Source organism: Rhea americana, unplaced genomic scaffold, assembly GCF_003343005.1.
Source record: "Rhea americana isolate MKP2758 unplaced genomic scaffold, rheAme1 scaffold_24, whole genome shotgun sequence".
Lineage (NCBI taxonomy): Eukaryota > Metazoa > Chordata > Aves > Rheiformes > Rheidae > Rhea > Rhea americana.
Window position 1 is genome coordinate 1,675,431 of NW_028186357.1, and position 23,052 is coordinate 1,698,482.

General features: G+C 38.7%; 1 long non-coding RNA gene across 1 annotated transcript in view; it reads left to right on the forward strand.

The window, feature by feature from the left end:
- The first annotated feature begins 2,947 nt into the window (after nucleotides 1-2,947).
- The window catches only part of LOC146595042 (uncharacterized), a 73,795-nt gene continuing 53,690 nt past the window's right edge, over nucleotides 2,948-23,052 (forward strand). The window contains exons 1-2 of the long non-coding RNA XR_014896015.1: nucleotides 2,948-3,661; nucleotides 5,958-6,074. This is a non-coding gene — a long non-coding RNA (uncharacterized LOC146595042). The remainder of the gene's footprint in view (nucleotides 3,662-5,957; nucleotides 6,075-23,052) is intronic.

Here is a 23,052-nt window from a genome sequence, read left to right on the forward strand (position 1 = left end):
TGTTTGTAACTAAGCCTTTTCACAATCTTCGTTCCCTGAAAAGTTTTGCTCTTCTAAGCTTCTGTCTTGACTAACCTTGGGGAAAACCAGCTGAGTGCGGAGCAGAGCAGTCAGCGTCCAAGTGTCTTAGCGGCTCATGCTGCTTAAAGGAGCAGGTTTCAAGGAGCGTGGGGGGTCTGGTGTGAGTCCAGATGTAAGGAGCACTGAAGACCTAGGTTGTGATAGCTTCTCTGGTAACTGCAGTCATGAATAATAAGCTCTGATTTATTTATGCAGAGCTGTTTAACAGCCGGGTTGGACACCAGACCTTTAAGCCTGAGCAATCAAGAAACCTGTTAAATTAGATCCGCAGAGGCACTGAAACAACGTATGGGATCCAATCTCTACCACGTGGCAGAAAGACGTGCGAGATGCAAACCCTCATCCCAAGTGCRGGAAGCTCCGAGACTCTATGGAGTACTACATACATATGGATATGGAATACGTATGGGACACCGCYGGCGGAAATCTTGATCTCTTCCTGGTAACAGGGAAGTTCTGCAAAYCTCAGAGTCACCTCACTATTTTGGTGTCTGAATGGAAAATCCCTTAAAACAAATATATGAAACATGCTACACTGGAGAGAGACAAATCTCTCTTCCACCCTCCGGGACTGAATGCAACTTACAACTGCTGAGTGAATAATTAGTGGTAATTAGCACTAGAAATTGATGCCTTTGGAGATAGTCTGCCAAGTTTTTAAGCACTTTAATACTAATGGATTTTTTTTTCTCAGGGATAAATCTTTATAGAGGAAGAAAGTGCAAATTGATTTTTAAAGAGCCTGTCCAATGTTGAATTTATCTTACAAAAACATTAGGTTTAAAAACAATTACGTTTACCTTCGCTGTATTTTAACACTTTTCCAGTGGGCTCATTTCTCTTTAAATATTTTTGCTGTCACTTTTTACACAGTTTCTTGGAAAATGAGTATGTGGAGTACAGATGCATCTTTAGGTGGTGTTAGGATAAGATATGACACCATTTCAAGCTATTTAGTTCCTAAATCATTTTTTTCAGTTATGAAAAAGTATTCTGCTTTAGTGATAACAGCAATGTAATGATACTTTGAAACATAGTAGTAAAGTTCACTTCCTTTTCATAAAACATCTTTGAGCAGAGTAAAGGCAAAAACCTAAGCATTAGGAAAACTGTGCATATAATTACATGCCTTCTCTGTCTAAATAGCTGTTGACTGAGCTCAGAATCCTTATTTAGGTTTCTTTTCAGATCTTTACAGCTAAAATCAAGTAGTATGGCAATAGGAGTTGGACCAATGGCTTGGAAAACCCTCCCTAACTAATATGTTGCGTATGGGATTTGGGCATTTCCTTGGGCAAATAACCATTAAATACATAGTCAAAGCTTTTGCGTTGGTGCACTGCTCAAAGAGCGGTTGATGAGATTCTTCCTGCGCTGCTGGCTCTGTGCAAGAACAGGGATATGGTTAGTTGCAGGGTCTGGTTCCAGTTGTTTAGCTGATGAAATAGGCTGAAAAGTCAACAATAAATACAGCGTCCTGGTTTCCAGAAATTCTGAACACCTTGACCTCTCCCCGAAGTTACTGAGAAAGACCCATATTCAGGATCTCAAAACTCTGACCAGAGAAAGCTTAGAGATTTTTGCAGACACTTGACAATGAAAACTCTAAACTCTAAARCAGCACAGAAAGCAAGCTGTCTTATTATATTATATGGCAGCCAGGAGTCAGCATTAGAGCAGCACAGTAGTTTCTTTGTTGTTATTATCAGCAATATATTGAGGATAAAAAGCRGAATTTCTGGATAAATCAGAGCTGAAAGCAAGATCTGAAACGTCCACTGAAATACACGTCTGAAATACATGCTAAATAGTAAGTACATTAATTACAACAAAAATATGCAACTTTTACAACAGGTGGTATATATGGATGCCAGGTTCAGTGAAACAGTTTGCTGTGGGTTTTTTAACACGGTTCAAACCATGCAGACAACATACAAATCAAATTAATTTTGTGTAGCAAGAAAGAAGGACCAATTTTTATTTACCAGGAGAAATGGTTCTTTTTCACTGCCAGCTGGAGGTGTCAGAATATTTGTTCACGGCAGTATAAATGTGAGAGTTACAGAATGAACAAAGGCAGACAACAGCCTCCTTGCTCCTCTCTCCCTTCCACTTTTAGAATAGATGTATTTATTTCCACATAGATCATGATCTAAAACAAGCTGAAATTAATGAGCCATCACCAGTGRTTTCCATAGCCTTTGGGTCAGACTCTCTTTGAAGACAACTATCTGTTGCACAAGGGTAGGTAATTCCCCGACCCCGTAAGAACTATACTTTGTCCAAGCAGGTTGCATTTGCATTTCTTTTAATGACTAATAGAGCTTTTGTTTGTGAAGTGCAGAAAAGAAAGACAAGCCACAGATATTGTGGACTGTAGCAATGTCAAATTAAACCGCGTGCTACCAAGCAAAAACCAAAGACCCTTTCCTACAACCTGCTTTCTAAACACCCTGCGTTTATAAATTGGAGGGCTTGTGGATGAACGCGTGTTTTGGTGTTTGCCTTCTAGATGCAGGTGTTGTGTGCTGCAGTCTGGGTTTACGTGCAAAGTGACTGATGTGTGAACCATAATGTGCCCATGAGAAAACACAGAGGCACAAAACCACCCCGGCCTGTGCCTCACCATTAGGCAAAAGCTGATGTGGGAAAATTGCATTCAGGACCCACTGTGCACATCTCTGTGAAGAAGTGCAAATGTTTCTAAGCTGGAAACGCCTTCAAAAGTCTTCCGACTTACAAAACCTTTTGCTTATATACATTGATTTTCCATCTATTTTTACCTCCTGCAACAGCATAATCCTTTGTATGGGTACATGTGATCCTCAGGTGTGCATGTACATCAGACTTGCACTTGGACAGCCTCCTTTCCTGTCTTATTTATTTTCCCTTATAAACCCGCTTACAGGCAGGAGTCATTTATTTTTGCTGTGAATAAACCTTAATTAATGTAAAAGATGTTTTACCCAAATAATCCCTGTTGGTTGTCAGGAGGTGTTTGAGCAGCACAGGCACGTTGTGAAGATGTGCTTTTACACCCCTCGTCTGGGCTCAGGTCCTATACATTGTCTGGCTGAGAACAAAACATCAAAGGAGACAAACAGCTGATGCAGAATTATTTTTGTTTATGCCAGCTAACACCAAAGGCTTTGGGGAATCATGGATATGCTGCATGCTGATTTTAGGAGGCTCGCCACTTTTAACAAAATTTTGAGTTACAGTCTTCTTGAGTTATAGTCTTCAATCTCCCCTATTTTACAGCCATAAATTATCCTGAGATGCACTACTCTACTCATACGTAGTTCCCCCACCCACTTCAATAATGTCCTTTGCTCTCAGGATATATTAAGTACAGCATGATTGCTCTGGAGATTATTTTCTCCTTTTTATTGCTTTTGACTGTTTATTACTACTCATTAGAATGTTATTAACTTGGCCTCAGTTACGACAATATTCAACACCTGCTTCACATAACAAGCACTTTTCTTTTCCTTTCCCTAGCATTGCACACCTGGGCCTTGAATTATTCCCTTTGGCTGAGTTAAAAGAAGCAGAGTGAGAGGTCCTTGATTTTTCTGAGGTAAGAGACTTTTAATTTGTGACTCAACATGGATGCTGTTATTATTGATTCTGTAGCATGCTTTTCATCCTGACTACATGTAGCGACTGATACTGATGATTATTTTAGAAGAGCGTTGATGTGAGTGATATTTTGGTGAAAATAAAGAGAACAGGATTTAGCTTGCTTTTGACTGAACCAGAGTCTATACTGAAAAATCTCCGCAGTGAGACCACAGGTTGGGAAACAGGCTCCACTACCTGTTTCACCCATCACRCCGTATAGACGTGACTGGGGCTAGGCTGGAGCATATGGCGTGTTACACAGTGCTCTCGAGCTCTGGCTATGTTTTGCTTCCAACTCTACAATCGGCAGGTCAGAAACAGAGGGACGCTACTTTCTCTCTAAAGCCTTCTCTGAAGAGACGGCTAAGTAAAAGCCAGAGTTTGTCTCCATTTGGTAACGTTTCTAAACCTGACATTATTAAGTGCTAGTGAAGCAGAGAACCTGCAAGAGAAAAGCAAAAGCATGGAAGAACTGGAGAGCTTCAGATGAGGTTGCCCTGTGATAACATGCGTCCTCTGAAAGCCGAGGAGGGCTGCATCATTCGAGACTATTGCAGATTAATTCTTCCAGCCTCTCTGGTGACAGCTATTGCTTGAAAAATAGGGACCACAGGTGTTTTCTCTTCAGTGTTCATGTTTTTCCCCTTATTTAGTTTGGGTTGTTCAGTTATCAGAAAYGGAATGCAATCACAGCAATATCCTGTGGAGAGATGAGTGGGGGCAGAGAAACAAGGACAGGACAAAAATGTAGCTGCACAGTTTAGYGGTTTTGTTACCGAAGCACGAAGCAGTAGAGCTTCTGCACCACRCGTATTGATGCTCCTGAACCGATGCTGTAGGAACAGTGGGCATCTGCGAGGGAATAAGAAGGTGTTTGAACTCTGATTTTACCAGTGAGTCTTAAGACACAAGGCAGTTGGAGAGTGAAGTTGGAATCAAGAACAARATCCATAGTCCCTTGAATACATTCAGAATTACCCTTTTACTTAAACAGTTTTTCAGTTGGGTTTGAACTCCAATTTGTATATGAAACTCATATGTCTTTCAAATGCAGTTATTATGTGCCATAACTCTTTAAATATCAAGAAAGCTATATTTCTTTCCAGGCTTTTTGCTATTCTTTTGGAAAAAGAAAATYGAATCAAAGTCAAATATGTAAATAATGAATTTCTAAATTTACATTTTGATATTAAAAAATAGAAAAAGAAATTAATTTAGCCCTCTTCCTCACAGTGAAATTTGACATTTCCTTAGTAAACTGAAAAAAGTCACTTGAAATCATTGCATTTTGCCTGTTATGAATTAGATTTCCTTTGAGTAATTAAAAWTTTTTGAAATATCTAATTGATGTTTCTAACTGAAAAAATCACTTTGAAAAATAAAACATTTTGTCTGAGAAATGTAGCTACTAAACATGTGAGGTTTTTTTTAACATTCAGAGCAGAATGTTTGAGGCTTATTAAAGAAAAATTAGCAAAATGTAATGGATGTTGGAGGTTATTTCTKTTTGCTAATTTGTGCCCAACTGCAGAACTTCTCTTTCTTAATAGTAAAAGGAATGACTATTTGATCTGCATTAAAATTGAAAACTGAGAAAGGGAAAAGCCCAAGASTCCAAACAAGGGTGCCAGTGTGAATTCATTTGGACAAACTGATTTCACTTGCACCAAAGATTGTGTAAAATACCAAACACTTAACTCCTCATTTCTATTAAGGCCTTTCTCAAGTAGGTGGAGTGGCTTTACAGCAACACCGTATCTTGATATCCTTACAAAGGCATKAAGCAGAAGCCATCTATCTTCTATGGTCATAGCAAGGCTTTTGAATTTAAGGGGATGCTCCTTTAGTTTGAAACTAGTAAACATCTGTGCACTGGCATCCAGTAGACAGAATTTTAAATCTTGYAGCAAGTTACCAGGCAGTTTTTAAACATTCCTGTATTTGTGGATATGTTCATTTTCTAGGYACTATAAGATGATAAAAAGATCAAGATTTTTCTTTATAACCGCAACTCTTTGACCCAGTCCGGCCATATATTTTGATATCTAGACGTGTGAAAAGAGTTGGTGCAGAATATTTTCATCCTAAGTCAACTTTCCCCGATACCTAATGCATACAAAAGAGGCTTTCGGGAGATTTCGCACACGCTGGAGAGCGATATCGGAAAGTATACGCTGATGACAGCTCTAAACGTAACATTTGTCACTGAGAATCCTTCCCAGCTGTACACTATTTTCTGTTGCATTTCAAAGGAACAGAAGGAAAGGAAATTCTCAGATGACCAGCCCGAGATGGCACTGATGGTTTCCTCTCCCCTGGGTTTCCTGAGATCAAATGCTGTTGAAGTTACCTACGTAACCGTGTTAGCTGTGAGTATTAATCAGTATTTGTCCATTTGAACTGAAAAGGAATTAACAATGGCCTTTAATGTAGMTATCAGTCTCCCATGAGATAACTTTTTTTTTTGGATTTTTGTCATCCATTGATAGTAAAGGATATTTACGTACACAGTTTTCTTTGTATTTTTCACCATCCATCTTTTGCCCTTATGCTATAATAAAAACATGATTATTAGTCACAATAATAGCTGGAGTAAGTGATCGTGCTGCTTGAATTGCGGCTGTACCAATTTTTCTGTAACAAGCTACTTTTTTTTTTTTCTCAAGGCTGTAAGTCAGCCATGAAATAGCTAACAATGAGGCAGCAGAAGGTCTTTTTTTTTTCTTATTTTTTTCTTATTTCTTATTTTTAAAGAAATAGTGATACAATGGAGTTTATTGTTTTGATGTTAAGATGAGGCAACCGGCATATTTTTGTTTGCTTGCTTTTTGGATGAATTTTCTGTCTTTTTTTTTTTTTTTTCCCTTGGAGGAGAAAAACTGACTTTTTCCAGCTTGAAATGCTGTATTTCAGGTTGCTTTAAAAAGGCAATGGATATGATGCCCGTGGCAGTGACTTTTGTGGGAAGAGGTGAATGCAATTATTATGTRATATCATTTAATAAGTAAATTTTAGAAATGGAAGAGATACTTGTATTCAAACAGAGCTACTCAGCCAGCATTTTAGAATTGTAAGGCTCTGCATCTCTGAAAGCCTTAGGAATGCATTTTAGAGTCCTTTTTCTAGTTCTTCAGAAACCTCCGATTCCCTTTTGCTTTAGAGAGGAAAAACAACGTTTACTCATTTAGCCTTCAGTACAGCAGCCTCGTGTGTTCAGTGCCGACTTGGTTTTGTACCTTTATTATGCAAGGAAAATTATAAAAACTCCCTAAGCTGGGCTGTAATGCCAGAGCGTGTGACATGGGTTACTGCTGCCAACTACAGCCRCATCCAGGCCTCTGTGGTATTGCTGAATTATTCTTTCTTTTTTTCTTCTCTTTTTTAAAGGCAATTTGCATAATACTTTAGCAAAGCCTGTGGCTTATAAAAGTTACCAGCTCTGAAACACAGAAGTGAAAAACTTCAGCTGATGTGAGGTGTYCTGAGTGATGCAATTTGCATCAGCTGTCGGGCTGTGAGTGAGCAAAGGAATTCAGGGGCAGAGCAACATGCTCAGCTGGAGGTGACTCATATTGGGATGTTTATGGAGGGAAGGGTGAGAATAAACACGTGTCTCTCAGTGGCTAAATCCTGACCACACAGCTGCTAAAATGGGATTGATTCTTTTTTCTTTTTCCTTCTTGAGCAAACACAGAAGTCTTGCAGGGGCAGAAGTGTCTAAGACATCTTCCAGTTTGGAATCATGCTCTTCCCTGTGACCACACTGGCCAATGATGTCATGGGAATTGGGTGGCCAATAGGTCACATTGAGAAATTGTTTGATGTTTCCTTTAGCAAAAGAGCCTGTCATGGACATACTGTAAAAGTAAAGGATCTAATTTGATAGGCATTAACCATTCCAGTCGTAGAATAAAACCAGAAATTAGATAATAAACAACATGTTTCCACACCATGACATTTATCTGACTGGTACGTGAAAGGCAGCGTGTGCCTACGTGTCTGTAAACAAACAAGAAAGAACATTAGATTTGTGTTTCATAATGCTTTCAGTCCAGAATAATAAACAGTTGTCATACTAAAATACTTTTAATACATAAAAGTCATATTTTAATTTTTTTCAAAAGGAAGGAACATACGTTTGCATTTACAGCTGTATCTGTATCTGGGTTTTGATAATGAATTAAATGAGCCACGTGACTTTTTTTTTTTTTTTTTTTTTTTTTTTTGCTTTGCATTACCTTTCAGAAAATGGTTCAAGTACTGTCTTTTTGCCACAACTTGTATTTTGTCCTTTCAGTCAGAATCCTATTAGCATTGGTGACGTTGTGACTGTGGGCCCGGCTCACATATTGACAGATATATTTGTACTTGATYGGGAAAGTTATTGACGATTTTTTTTCCACAAAGATATTTCTTGGGCCTTCTGTCACACCAGAGAAGCGGAAGGACAGCTACCTGACTGCCAATTAGTCTTTATGTATTTTTCTTGAGATGTAACTTACTGATATTTTTTTAAAAAAAATAAATGCATTATTTTTAATTAGTTTCAGTAATTAGAGTGTATCATAACATCATTTTGTTTTTCCTTATTTTCTTTCATGAAATCCTAGTCCAAAGAAAGCCTTTGAGAGTTAAGCTCACTAAAAGGGGATGGGATTTTTATCTAAGGTATCCTAAACTGAATAGCTCACCTAGAGATGCAGCAAGCTCTTATTTTCAGTTTAAACAGCAGTGAACATCTCTCGAGCATGTTAGACCCAGATATTGCTATTCTCCAGCTTTTTTCCATGAGCCAGTTATCTGTCTTTTTTGTTTGAAATCCACATTAAAACTATTTCCAATATATATACTTTTACAATTAATACCATAGTGTGAATCTGTGCTACTGTTTCTGGCAAGTCCAAGTACATAGATYAACTTCCACAATCAGAAAGTGGAGGAATGATTAAAGAGAACTGAGCTACTGAGTGCGCTGGACTTTGTGCTGCTCCTCGTTTCTTRAGAGCTGTTGATTTATAGGTTGTTCTAAGTCATGATGTGCTGGATGTGTCCCAGGAATAGGAATATTTTGGTAACTTGCCCAGTTTAATGTCATYCATAGTTCTTTTTAAGAAGGTTCAGCTGAATTCTTTAAGTTAAAGAGCATGTTTTGTTGTAGGTTGGCATCCTGATAACTTAAGGTTTTTTTCTTGGAAAGGATTTAGTAGGTTTTGGGACAGCTGGTTAGTTTGTTGGTATATTGATGTCAGACAGATAGAAGYAAATAACAGAAGGGCCTATTTTCAATAAAGCTGAGGACAAAACTCCAAGTGTTTATCTGCTCATTAGTTCTACTGGAAAACATACCTGACAATTTCAGAGAAACCTGTWGAATTCCACAGTCAGCCTGGCAAAGAGCCCCTCCCACGGCAGCAAGAGCCTGTCTGACTATTTGACCCAGCAGAAGTAGGCTTACACTGAGTTTACTGTGAAATTTTAAGACATGGCATCATCATGATTCTACAAAGCCCGTTTCTCTATCACAAGAGTTCCCTTCTCTGCTTGCCTGAAGGCAATGAGATGAATTAGTTATTGGAATTTTCCTATTTTCCCTTCAAAAAAATCAATAGAGCAGCACACTGAAAGCATGTTCAACAGGCTCAGCAGCCCTATTTTGCAAAGACTGTCTTCAGCTAAGATGCCTTTTTTTCCTTTTCTTTTCTTTCTTTCTTTCTTTCTTTTTTCTTTCTTTTTTTTTTCTTTTTTTTTTGTTGCTTTCTCATCTGTATTGGTTATGGCTTCTTTCCAAACATGAGAGCTCCAGGAGACCAGACCCTCCCAGCTACTCCCCCTTGCCTGAGGCTATCTGACTTCCCTTGCCTTTCCCTGACAATATTTTTCCTCAAAAATCATTTTCATATCAAAGCGTGGTCATGCAGAAAGCCCAGATGATCTTTTCTAAGGGCAGTTTCTGGTGGTTCATGTGATATCCTGCCCATCCTCTCCCCTGCTTCATGGGTATGCAGGACTATGTAAATGRCTCCTCAGACTTCTGGGCTTTGTGAGCATCAGGCCGCAGACAGCTGATCTTCCTATTCATTCAGAAAAATGAGACTTTGTACACGCTGCGTCCCTTTTGTTCTTAATCCGCTGGGATGTAATTGGTTCTCTGTATGAAATACCTGAATATTTCTAAAACAAGCAAAAATATACTTTACACACCAGAAGGCTTTGCTAATGTGCTGTGTTTATGTAGATGCACGTCAGTGTGTAATGTGTAATATAAAAGCATTTGCCAGCTTTTGCTCCTGGAAATCTGAAGGCTGACAGAATTATGCCATAACTATAGGGTCTGAACAGTTTTGTTTATTTTCTCTCTTTTTAATATATTTTGTTAGGTTTCATATTATTCAGACATGCAGAACAAGCTAAGGAAAATGGCTGGAAGCTTGAATCACCAGTGAGGAGAAATGTTAGTTCTATTTATTSTGTAAAAACAGATGAAGAAAGCAGTACCTTAAAGATTACGTTTTGTTAATGTCTTTATTTTTTTCCCTGTTCTTCTGTTTCCATTCGGATTCCACAGGGGAATCTTTTCATTGATTTTTACTTGGAGTATCTTTCTGTACACAGCTTCCTGCACTGTGTTCACACGCAGACAACTCCCACTCCTCCTCCCAGATACCATTTCTTTAGCCTTAACAACATAGTTCATAAAACTAATTTCTACTATTACATTTTCTCATGCTATTCACTGCAGTGATATAGCATAATAATACTTTCTCAATAGAAATGTTTATGGCAAACTATATCATTGTTACCAAAACAATCACTCTGCTTTGATCTGTATGAGGAATTGACACATTTCCTGCAAACTTCATTTTCATTTCCCTTAGATATCACCAAAGTCAAATCAAATTACATCACCCCCAATTTATTACRGCATTTAACACCAATGTAGCAGCAACACCCGCTACTCACTTGTTTGAAACTGCTCTTTAGAAGACAGTCATGCATCTTTTCCGCTCCTCCTTTGAATAAAGCAGTAACCATAAAAGAAACAAGGATTCTAGTATAGGAGTATAATTTGAGCTCCTCACATGCTGCCTGAAGATTGCCTCCCCGGCCCATTAAAAGGAACTGGGGTCTTCCCAGCCACGTTGTTAGCCCTGGGTCACACCTGCATTTTCTGGAATATGCCATCTCCGGCGAGTAGGCAGGCTCGATTTGCATGGGGGAGTTTGATGTACTCTGCCTTAGCCATACGGTTTCTCAAGTCTAATATTTTTTCCCCACATTTTGATATCTTTGAAGTGTTTATCAGACAAACATACAAATTAAATTTTATCAGTCTTTCAAATGCCAAGACCTTTTGTGTTCTCTCTGCACATGTATACAGAGCAGAATTGCTACAGTGAGCAATGCTCGGAGACTAGCCAGAATATAGCTTTGATTAATGCGTTGAATCCATTTCTAGATTAAATATATATGAAAACATTTAATAATAACCTTTTTCCTGAGTGAGATGATGTGGTTAGCATTTGATTCCCTTCTGTATGGAGGCTGCTGGCTTGGTTTCAGAAGGTTAAGTTTTGAATGCTGCATTTCTCGAGAAACACGGATGTAGATGTTATTTTAGTTGATGAGCTGTAGGAGAATGTATTTGCAGCTTTACTGGAATGGTTACAGCAGCAACAGACATTATTATTCACATGGTCAGGTGGTGATGTGGTAAACACGACTATAAGTTACCATATAATAATCCTTTTTGTCAATGTATTTAGCTTGGAGATATTAAAGAGTCCCTGCAATAATAATATGTAGCATTTTACAGCAACTAATCTAACTTGCATGGCTTGTATCAGCATTACAGCTCATCTTGGCTTTCTTTCTAGACAAAATGCTTAGTAATATTACGGCTTGATGCTAAGGCAACCAAGAGAGGAAAGTTCATGTTCTGTATGTACAATATGTAGCTGGTTGAGGAAACTCATTGGCACAGGAAATCACAATGGATGAATTTAAACAAAACTTGGGTTATCTTATGACAACATCCTTCTAGTAAAAGTAATAACATTTCATGTAGTATAATTTAAGCAGGGAAGCTGGAAGTGCAGTGGATTGCAGAGGCGAGTAAGTGCTGTCTCAGTGCAGAGCCAAGGTGGAAAGACTTTCCTCCTCTGAATCGTGAACCAGGGGCCAGTTCTGGAGCTGGAATATTGGATGTGACAGGCCCTTATCAGTGTGACAGGGCAGCGAGGCCGTCGCTTGGAATACACTATTGGAATACACGGCACGTCAGRCAGCTTCCTTTATTAGATGTACTAGCTAAGCAATGTTCTTATATCCTTTAATAAAGTATGCTGATTAATGTCACACAGGTAGGAATGTTTATGCGTAGCTGTACCTCCAGCTGTAACTCAGGTGACTCTGAGACGCCTAGCCCTGGCAGCACACAACCTTGACAATTTCTATTTCTCACCTTTGGAAATGTTAAAATATTAGACAAATCCAACTAACACAGTGAGCCCATGAATTTGAAATGAAGACTGGAACACTTGCAAGAGAGGAACCTTAACAATATTATTTCTTCACTGATAAGATCCCCAAATCCCTTGCAGTTGAAAAATTACAGAGGATTTTAAAGATTTCATGCTCCAGGTTATAAATTGACAGTGAGCCAGTCACAGTGAGAAGTTCTGTCTTACAGGGACACTGAACTACTATTACTTCAAGCTTTCTAATTCTCTGTAACCTGAATCTTGACAGATGACTGTAAAGAGAAGCCAGAAATGTCACTTGTTCCACCCCCCATCATGGTTTAGTTATTTACTTAAATGCTCCCTACACCATCCTCCCAGCAAGATAGAATAAAAAAAAATGGAAGTCTGTCTTGAAAACACACTAAACTCCTCCCGAGAAACTGCTTTACTGAAGCACAAGGGAGAAAAACCATCTGGTTGCTTCACTGATGGGGAAAGCACAGGAAGACTTGAGCCTGACTGTTGCCCTGGATCTTCTGCAGCTATTWACTCCAGCCCAACCAAATGCCAGAGTACTAACTCAACCTCATTTTGTACCCACCTGGCATTGAATGCAGGTGCTGGAAAGATTTCTTAGGCTGCTTCTTCTGTGATACATCCCCTCTGCAGTCTCTCCCTTAGAAACCTTGCTGTCAAAACCACAGCCTAGCCCTGATTGCTCTTAAAAGCAGTCTGCTGCTTAAAATATATATATTAAAAACAAACAAACAAACAAAAAAAAAAAAAACCCCANAAAAAAAAAAAAAACCCCACACACAGACACACACAAAAACCCTGCAAACCCAACCTGTAGTAACAGCACAGTTATGTTTCCACATTTCTTACAGGTCAGCAAATCCAGGATATAGAGTTGATATTCTGCATATGAAGCTACATGTTTTAATTCTGTCATTGATTTACTGCATGACTGTGCAAATTGGAAGTCCTTCTGCAGTATGATTTCTCTACCAAAGATGGCTTGAGCAAACATGTTTTACATTGCAGTGGGGGTGGGCTAAGAGCATACCCAGTCTGGCTAATGAGAGGTGCCTTGACTGTGTTTGGTTGTATCCCTCCGTGACACGCTTGGGTCACCTCAAATGCTCCCAGAGAAAGCTCGGTGCCTCAGCCTGAGATCCAAAGCCACTGGCGTCTTGAGCTGGAGCTCTCTTGAGCCAGACACGAGAGGATGGCTGAAAGAAGAGTTGTGTGTGGTGTGTTTGAAAAACCAAAATCTTGAACTATCTCCTGAAGGAAATGTTTCTCAGAGAACCAAAGAGGAGCTGTGCACCCTCTTCTTATAAAACATCCTGGCAGTGATCTGCAGTCTCTTTTTTCATGTGAGAGCTGAAAATACTTGTCCAGGATAGGTATTTTCATTTCAGAATTGAAGCATCCTAAATCTTTTTATTATTATTATTATTATTTTTTTTATTTCCAGTCTAAGCCTCCTTGCGGCTAGTTGTAATACTATGTTGGCTGAGGGAAGGTGGTAAGAGCTCTGCACCAGCTTGAACAAGAGTTCCTTGGGGTAGGAGCGGAGTCCAAGCTGTGAGTCTCGAGAGAAGAGGCAGTCCTGCTGCTGTTGCAGTAGCGCCCAGAGCTGGGCAGACAAGCGGAGACTCCAGGCAATGCAATTATAGCTCAGGCTGCGCTGTCGAGCTTTCAGCCAGCCTAACCCTCAGCTGCCACCAAGAAAGGCTGTCCCATTAAAAGCTCCTGGTTTTATCTGCCCATTACCTCCTGTGCATTTTTGCTGTCCCTTTTTGCATTAATAGGCAACATCCAGTGCGAAAGCGGATAAAGTTTCTAGCAGTGTGTACTTACTGTAGCTAAATTAAACTTTCACTTATGTCTTCTTACCAGTTCCTTCATTTTAAGTCCCAATAGGTTTAATAGCAAAACAGGGTTCTTAAAAGAATTTTTGCAGGTACATAGACTTTTAAAGTTCTTTTCAGGCCCTTTCTTCCCTGAAGTCAYCATCCCCCAACCAGATTAAATGGGCCCATCAACTACAGACCCTAAGCAACAGCTCAGGTGGAAGGAAACTAGTCATTACACTGAAATGAAAGCAGCTGTGCTGATTTAGACCAGCTGGGAACCTAGTGAGGTGCATAGAGATGGTTTCTTTAATTTAGGCAGTATTTRGAAGAGAGAAAAAACATTTTTCCCTGGAGACAACCTAGAAACTCGCACTAGGATTGTTTCTTGCTGTATGCGCATCTCAACGGCAGTGTCTAAAGCATAGCAAGATCTTCAAGCAAGGTCTCGGGTGTGTTGAGTCAACATATCAGAACTCATGGGTATGTTCAAGAAAGTATAACTTAATGATGCAAAGCTGCCAAGTTTTGCATTTATGAAAAAGGGGAATGCTAATTTAATGAATGCATGCTTCTTGTATAGCTAGTTTCCTCCATGGCTTTTTATTGATATTAGTTACACTCTAACTGCCTTCTTAAGTTTAAGCTTATTATTATAAGTGTGTCAGAATACTTTTATTCATAAATGTTTTGCATTTACCTATTTTGTATGTATATAGAAAACAAATTTAGACCATCCCTGAGGAAAATGAAAGCATTGTTTTATGTAAAATATTCTTTTTCCACATGAATTACTACCTGGATGCAACAGCTTAGCTGACTCATGGTTTCAGTGTTTTCACAAGTGATTCCAGCACAGTCCGTGACTGTTAGTGTTTTCCAGACCTTAATCRAACTCAGTTAAAAAATATTTTCCACTAAAGAAAAAGAGAAAACATGTGGATCAGCCACATGAAATCTATAGATATCTTCTGCAGGGCAATGCTTTTGGTGTGGCTCATGGGCTGCGGTTGAGATGTGAGGTTAGGTATGTGGCAGCAGGATGAAGGAGCTACAAGCTGAGAGCTAAATGCCTAGCAGACAATTTTTCTCAAAAAGGGATTTTTTCACTGTGAAGTGTCTGTGCTATTTTTGGGTTCAACACTTCTGTCTCTGGCTACTGGATGTCCCAGAGGAAAAGAGCAGCTATTTTGGGTAAGGATTTTTTTACCTAGCTATCCATCAAATAAGCTAAGGCCTATTAGAGGTAAGATAGGTGCTAGCCTATAAGCTTTACATTTTGCCAGGTCTGTAGTTGATCACCAGAATCAGGAAGCTAAAGTTGGGAGTAATAGGCAAAATACTTATTAGACCTTTCACTGTCTGTATTTTCTTTTCCTCCTTTCCCTCAGCTTTTTCTGAAGTATTTTTTCTTGGGCATACAAAAGATAGTTACTTATGGATAATTCATGAGCCAGAGACTGAATATTTGGATTAAAGGTTTAAGATTTTGCTAAACAACTTAATGAACTGAACAAATAATATATAGGTTTTTTTTTCCTCTATATGTCAATCATTCTCAAACCATGTGAACATCTTCTTACTTTTTTCACATATTAATGATATCTCATTATTCCATTAATGGTCTGCAGCAGRATAATCTGTATTTATTTTCCATTAGCATTCATAAATCTTGGCATGCCTCGACAGATACTAGAATGTTAAGCTTCACCTTCCCTTGGAAAYGTGGAGAAACTGAAGCTTCCTATAGAAATTTTCTCTGTATGCATATATAAATGTTAAGTTCTAACTTGTATCTGCYTCCTATTCCAGTAGATTTTATTCTTTTTAAATTCCCAGTTACTAAAGTGATTTGAGAGTTAGTGGGAAAAAACTGTTGTTAGATACCAGGACAGCTGCCTCCAGGACAGAATTTTTCAAGTAGCATGAAGAGATGTACCTCCATTGATCACTGGAACTCTATTTATACCACTTATGGATCTGCCTACACAGTTTCAGTGAAGCTGCGGATGTCCTGCAGGTCCTTGGAATCTACTGAAGTAGGTTGTTTTATTAGAAGTATTAGTAGAATACTTCTATTAGGAAAAAAAATAAAATTAATTTTGATTTAGAGAGGCAGTTGAAAACAGGGCACTTCTTTTTTCCTTTTTTTTCCCCCTCCCTGTATTTGCTGCTGAAGAACAGTTTGGCCCACCAAATTTTGCAAATCTATCTTTTGCAATGGTGTAATGTTTTCCCCTGTGATCTCCTGCACAAGTACATTCCAGATTCAGTGCAAGATTTGACAAGATCAAAAAGCTGCTGGAATAGGCATGTGGATTTAAGTCAGTGTCATCCACCTGAAAGTATTTTCTAAGCTGTGATAGAATGTGTATTCAGAAGCACTTGTGCTAACACATCTAGCACGAGAAGGTGGAGATGTTGAATGGATCAACCTGGTTCAACCTGGCAATCCTAATAAGATGCCTAAAGATCGTCATGCGAGGAAATCTGAGCCAGGCAGTGACCTAATCTGCTCTGTTGTCATCTAAGCAGAAAAACTTGTTGTTTTAAGAGGCTATGGCTTTTCCAGGACTTAAAAATAATAATGAAATGTGACATTTGATAGATGATTCCCCTGCATATGGTTCCTGATTTCTCCCTTCCCCCCGCCCCCCGCCAAGGCATTTCTTGTTGTTATTTGCAGTCTTAGTTGTTTTTCCTCCCCTTAATGTTAAATCTCCCTGTTTTATGTAATACCAATTAAAACCTGTGCAATGATTTTTCAACTTAGGCAAGAGAAGATTTAGTCCAGAGCCCAAGTTTCTTCTCTTGGGTGTTGCTTTGCTCAGGGAAGGGTCCTGCAATTCAGTTCACAAAAGAGTCCTGGGTGCCTGAGGGAGGAACTGAAGCCAGTGTCTAATGTGTTGGCTAGTCCAAAGCAGTAGTAGTGCTGTTGTCTCCACTGACAACGACTTGTTTTCAGGATTAAGTTGAAATTGCTGCTTTTGCCATGGAGAGCCCTATGTGGGCTGCAATTGCACTAGCAGAAATCCCTCCTTGTGCTGTATTGCAATGCTTGCAATAAATRGAGGCTCTTGCATTGGTTCACTGTTGCTTTTGTCCAAAGCAGAGAAAATGCACTATTCTGCATTAAGAAGCTTCAGCTGTTAGACAGCTTTTCATCTTGATTTGTAATAGTTCAGCCTGGGTGGCATTCCTGTTTGTGCAGTGTCCAGTGGAGACAGGTCTTTGAGGGAAAACTAATGTAGGTGGTAAAGATGACTGCTATGCTCTGTAGGTGAATTAAATTACTGACTTTCAGCAAGAACTCAAACTTCTGAGTGAGAGATTCTTCAGTAAATAATTCATATTTGTATATAACCTATTTTTAGACTCTAATCTTTCAGTTTTTTTCAATTCCTTTAAAATATTTCCAGATTAACCTTCCTTCTCTCTCTGTTCCCCACCCCCTGTGTTGTGTATCATGCTTGCTGCAAGCTAACCAGATAGTCATTTACTTTGTCTCAGCTAATTTGAGATTACCATATTGTGCATTTGCCATGAGTTTCTGAGATGCCTTGGAAAAGCACACATCCTATTTCTTCTGTACATTTATCACATGAGGCCTCATGTGCAGTCATTGAATTTGACAAAAGAATTACAGTGATTTCCGTTGGCTTTGTATTATTCCTATGATATTTTTGACAGCGTGTTGAAGAGAATAGGCTTAACAGGTTTTAAGGTCTTCTGGTCCATTAGGATTGTAACACAGACCATAGAATATTCTCAGTCTAACCCATCCAGCCTATTATACAGTGATAGAATAACCTCTTCAAACCCCCATTAAATTTATGAATGTAGTATAACATTTTGTTAGCTTTCTTTTGAACTTCCATAAAGAAACTTTTATGGAATTTTACCTACTGCTAGTCCTGCTTCTCACCATTTGGGCACTTGATGACATGAGTTGTCACCTCCCTTCCCTGCTTCTGCTTATGTATCTCTCTAAAGAATGGTTTGAAGCCTTGGAGAAATGCATTCAAAGTATGATTCTATCCTAATAGGAAAATAGTTGTGGAGAGAGGGATGGAAAAAACACAAAGACATAACAGACATGGAGAAGAACATGCTCATGCATATTTGCCGTTAATCTTTGTTCTGAAGGGCTAGGCAGGTTGTTGGTTTGAGAAAGAATTATTGTGATTCTGACTTTCTGGCTTTCTGTGAAGCTTTTTAGAGTTCAAGCTATTCTAAGAATGAAATCTGATTTTAATGTAAACTTAATTTTTTACTGTAATCGAGGGTGCTYTGACCTTAAGCCTAGAGTGGCCTTTGGGCCAATTACCTGGTGACTGTAATAAAGAAGCCGCTATAATGTCAAATGGTTCTTATACAAAATTCCCTTTGATCTTGAGYGTAGTCTTTGTGTGCAAAAGCTACCCATCAGTGGGCTGTTTAAAAACTGCTGTAGTGTTTACAAAGCTTCTGTCTGGTAAAAATACCCATCGGTCCTATAGAATATCAASAGTCAATGTGATGGATAATTCATTCTTTCACTAGGGCTTGAGCCAAAGCAGGTCTGAACTTTCTGTAAAAGACCATCAGGGTTGGATCAAGGCAAGCTAATGTATTGTTTTCTGGTGTSTCTCAGATTTCTGGTGATGTTGGTTCCAATCTGAAAGTAATTTATGCGCAAGGAAGCGAGTACTTCTTACCCTGCATGAYTATATTCTATCAGAAAATAGTAGGGGGTGTGTTTTTGTATGACCTTGACTTGTACTACAGTTGTGTTTAACCTCCGATTAAAAGGAGAGTAAATTTGGTTTGATGGTGACTACTTTTGAAGAGCTACCTCTCAACCATGAGGTGTAGATGATGTGTCAGTGGGGCTCAATGGAAATTTTGACAGAATGGAAATAAAAGTTACTGTRGGAAGTGGCAGCTCTGCTAGAATTTACAATGCAAATCTAGCAGTCTAACTCATAATCTGTTCTGCATGTCTAGTTTTTTGCCAGTTTAGGTTCCTTCATCAGCCCGCTTGTTTGTAGGCCTGTTGCTGGGGCAATTTTTTTTTTTTTTTAATGTCCTACCATAAAAAGTTGCAAAACTTTGTTTATACTGAGTGGGATTATAAAGTATTTCTAAGTGCTGATTTCTGTACTTTAAAAATGGTAGAATTGCCAAACATGGCCAGAGCTACAAGCGAGTAGATCCTCTGCATCTAAGAATGGTTCCAGTGAGATATGTCGAATGATATATGCACAATGGAGTTCTCTAAAACTGGCTTGCTGGCTGTTTAGTGACAACACAGTAATAAATAYGTATTCACCATGGAAACTAAGAAAAATGCTTTCCCSAAAAGTTGATGTTCTGTCACTACACAACACAAGCATCAGTCAGGCCATTATTTGCAGTAACTTCTAAAGCATCTAATGTTAGCCTCCCTCTCTCCGCAGAATTCATMAGGCAGACAGACTTCCTTGCAATCCCTTTATATGAAAGTCTACTAGAAAATACACAAGAAAATACCTGCCACTCAGTTTTCTTGATGCAACATTTGAATAACTTTTCTTGACTACAATGGAAAACTAGCTTAAGTTTATCATACATTTGAAATGCTTTCACTGCATATCTTTGCAGCATTCATTTCTCTGTATCAACAGTCCTACCATAAGTTTTAGCAGGCCCATTCTACCTTTCTTTGGCTCTGTTTTAAATGATGATGTTGCATTTACTGAGAGATGGTTTCTATCCATCAGTCCATCAGTTTGCAGGATGTCCCATGCAAGCTGTTTTTTCTTTTTTTTTTTTAAGAAAAAAAAGAAAAACTTCAGACTATAGAGCACTGTGGGATAATTCTACCTTTACCTCCTGAGTAAGGAAGACAACCTAATTAATGACTTCCCTCAAACTAGACATGTGCAGAATAGTAATTTGGGTACTGGCAAACCAGGGATTTATTGTCAATTCAGAAGACTGTGAGTGCCARCTCTGCAGTTCTCTACATCTCAACTTACAACTGGGATCAATACTACACTTGCAACTTCTCCTTGTATATTTTATTTATGGAGCACATATTTTGAAACTTATTTGCTGTTGTTTTTAAAGAGTTACTGCCACTACCTCCCTTGATTTAGGCTAGCCAGATTTTATTTTGTTTTCTTTTGAAAGTGGGACAACAACTGCTAGTGATAATGGTGTGTGTCTGAGTATACRTGCTCCTTTCCTTGTGTGTAGTTAGAGGTAATGGTATGTGTAAATCTGTCTGTTTGAATTTCAGTTAAATTAAAGCCTCTTTCTACCTCCTCTGGCAATGCCATTGTCATGAACATCTATATCATGACCACCAGAATGGAATAGAGCGGTTTTGTGTGTGTAAGAGTTATGCCTTTGCATATGTCTGGGAAAACGCTGGTGGGCTTTGTATGTGTAGCTGCAATCAAATGAATTAAAACCAAGGTCACAGATCTGAATATCCCTTTCCTTTGGTGTTCAGACCAGCATCTCCATTCAAATGCTCCAGCTCAGCCCTTTCTGTGATGTGCTGACACTTACAGGTTATTCCCGCTGTTATATTTATGATATATGCATGCATTAAATACTCATTAAAAATGGAAAACACAACTTTCAAATCCTGTGTGTGTAGATATATGCATACATATATCTAACACACAAACACATGCACACACACACACAATATGCATATAAAAGATTTGCTGAGCTGATTCAACAAGAAAGGTTTTGGGTAGGTTCTGGAGGTCTCCAGATTCATAATGCGTTCTTCAGTTAGAGGTACAATATCACAGTAAAGAGATAACGTAGTTGCTTTAATGGGGAAATGGATGAGATAATGCGTTATTTTTAATGTCTGGCATAAAAATCCTTGGTTAACTACGTGTAGACAAGTAGACAGGGAATTTTAATTTAGAAGCTAAGTGACATAAACTGTACTGTCAAATAGCAAAATAACACTTGGAATAAAAGGGGAAAACATTTTAAATCGTGTTTGTCTCAACAGAAGCTCACTAGTGTTACCTAGCTCTGTGTTGCCAGCAGTGTCACCAGTGCGACTAGCCTGTGAGTAGGGACCAAGCTGGGATCGTCCCGTGCCTCCCTGTTTACCCTCACGTGGACTCTTCCCTGTTTGGCAGGCAGCGGGCGCTTTGGATACCATCTCCAATAGCTGTCACACCCCAAACAGCCTCAACTCCGTCATTCCCTCAGTCCGTCCAGCTGCCTTCGCTGGTGGCTTGTCAATGTAAGATGATGATTAACTTGCGTACCATATGATTAGCAAAAAGATTAGAAAACTCTAATCGCTTGCTCTTTGCTTGTCTGCAGTCTTTCAAAAATTCCCAGGGGACTATTCCAGTGGGAGCAGGAATGCACCCGCGAAACTGGCTTCATACCTACTGCCGAACAGACACAAAAGAGAACCGACAGAGGGTGGATTTTGAGCAGTAAGAAATGAGAGTACTTTGTTAAACACTCCGTTATTAGTCCCCTTTACCCTTGTGTCATAATGATTTGGAAAAGCTGGAAACATTTAACTTTTCCAGCTTATTTTTTATACTATTTTTGCMGAAGTATTTCTTGGATTTTAAGTTGCATTACCATAGCCCAAATGTGCGGGGGTTTGTATTGCTTTTTGTCCTCTGTAAAATACCTGTGGATTGTTTTTTGTTTTGGGCCAGTAATAAGAGCTGAACAAAATGGAAATTGGATGCAGTTATATTTTTCATTCTTTACAGTTAATGCATTCACATTTTCTGAATTCTATGCTTTACTGGTGACAACTGTTTGGACTAATTGCAGTATCCCTAGATCTGCAGGCTTTAAGAAGAACAGCTAGAAAACTTTAAAGAAATCCCCTTATTTTGCCATCAGACAAAATAACTTTTTTTGGTAGGAATTTTTTTACTTTCTGTTCTATAAACCATGGAGTATCAGTTTAACTGTTGCCTAAAAGGTAATATGATGGAAGCCTGGCTATAGATTTGATATATTGCAGAAAGACTGTGTTCATGAATTGTGAATAGGAGCAACAATTTTTCAAATATATATTGTCAAAGCCATTTTCTCTCCAATAACATTGCACATAAAATGTTACAAGTGTAATGGCTATTTTACTTGCAGTTAAAAAGTGCATACAATTGTAATATATCAGCTGTTGTTAAAATGACATCTGGAAATATATGAAGGTTTTTTTCTTATCCTGTTTCAGACTTCTTTACTACCCATTTCCCGTTAAATGTACTAGTATTAAAGAATTACTGGAGAGAGCATAGCACCTACATATATATATATATATTTTTGTTCTTGGCAGATTTTAGTATCCATATTTAAGACATGTTACTATCTGTTGAATGACACAGTCATTTCTCTATAGTTCACGTAATGGAACTGCCTGTATGATTTTGTTTATATCTGTCAAATACTGAGTGTCTTAACAGGYCTATGGTCATTCTGAATAGCTGCTTGTTCCCAAATCTTTTGGAGCTAAATGACTGATACCGGTTGCTGATCCAAAGATCACAGAACTGCAGGGATGATCTTAATTCAACACATCCGGTAAAGTCAGTTGCAGTAAAATTAATTCTTCAACTGCACTTCAAAGATATTCTAATACAGGTTGTTAAAAGCTCTAAAGATCTGACAAAGAAATTCACTGTGACTTTATACAGAAGGATTTCTCTWTTATAAGCAAATAGCATGCAATCCTTGATCTGCTGAGGACAGATGCAAAGCTCTCCTTTTGGTGAAGCCAGTATTTCATGCACARGATGGGATTTTTTGAGAAGTGCTCATCATAGATATCTGAAGTCTTTGATATGAACACCAGTGTTAGAGCACAAACTTCTGTTAGAGGGATTTGAAAATCCCTCTTAATATGCTATGCATATGGCACATAAAGCATCATGTTCCTTCTGCCCATCCTCAAATAAGTCWTTGCTTCAACTTAATGCCTTATTTTTACAGGTTTCCCTTTGATTTTACATAGGAGCCTGTTTGCAGAATCCAACCTGACTTTCTGAAAGGATCTG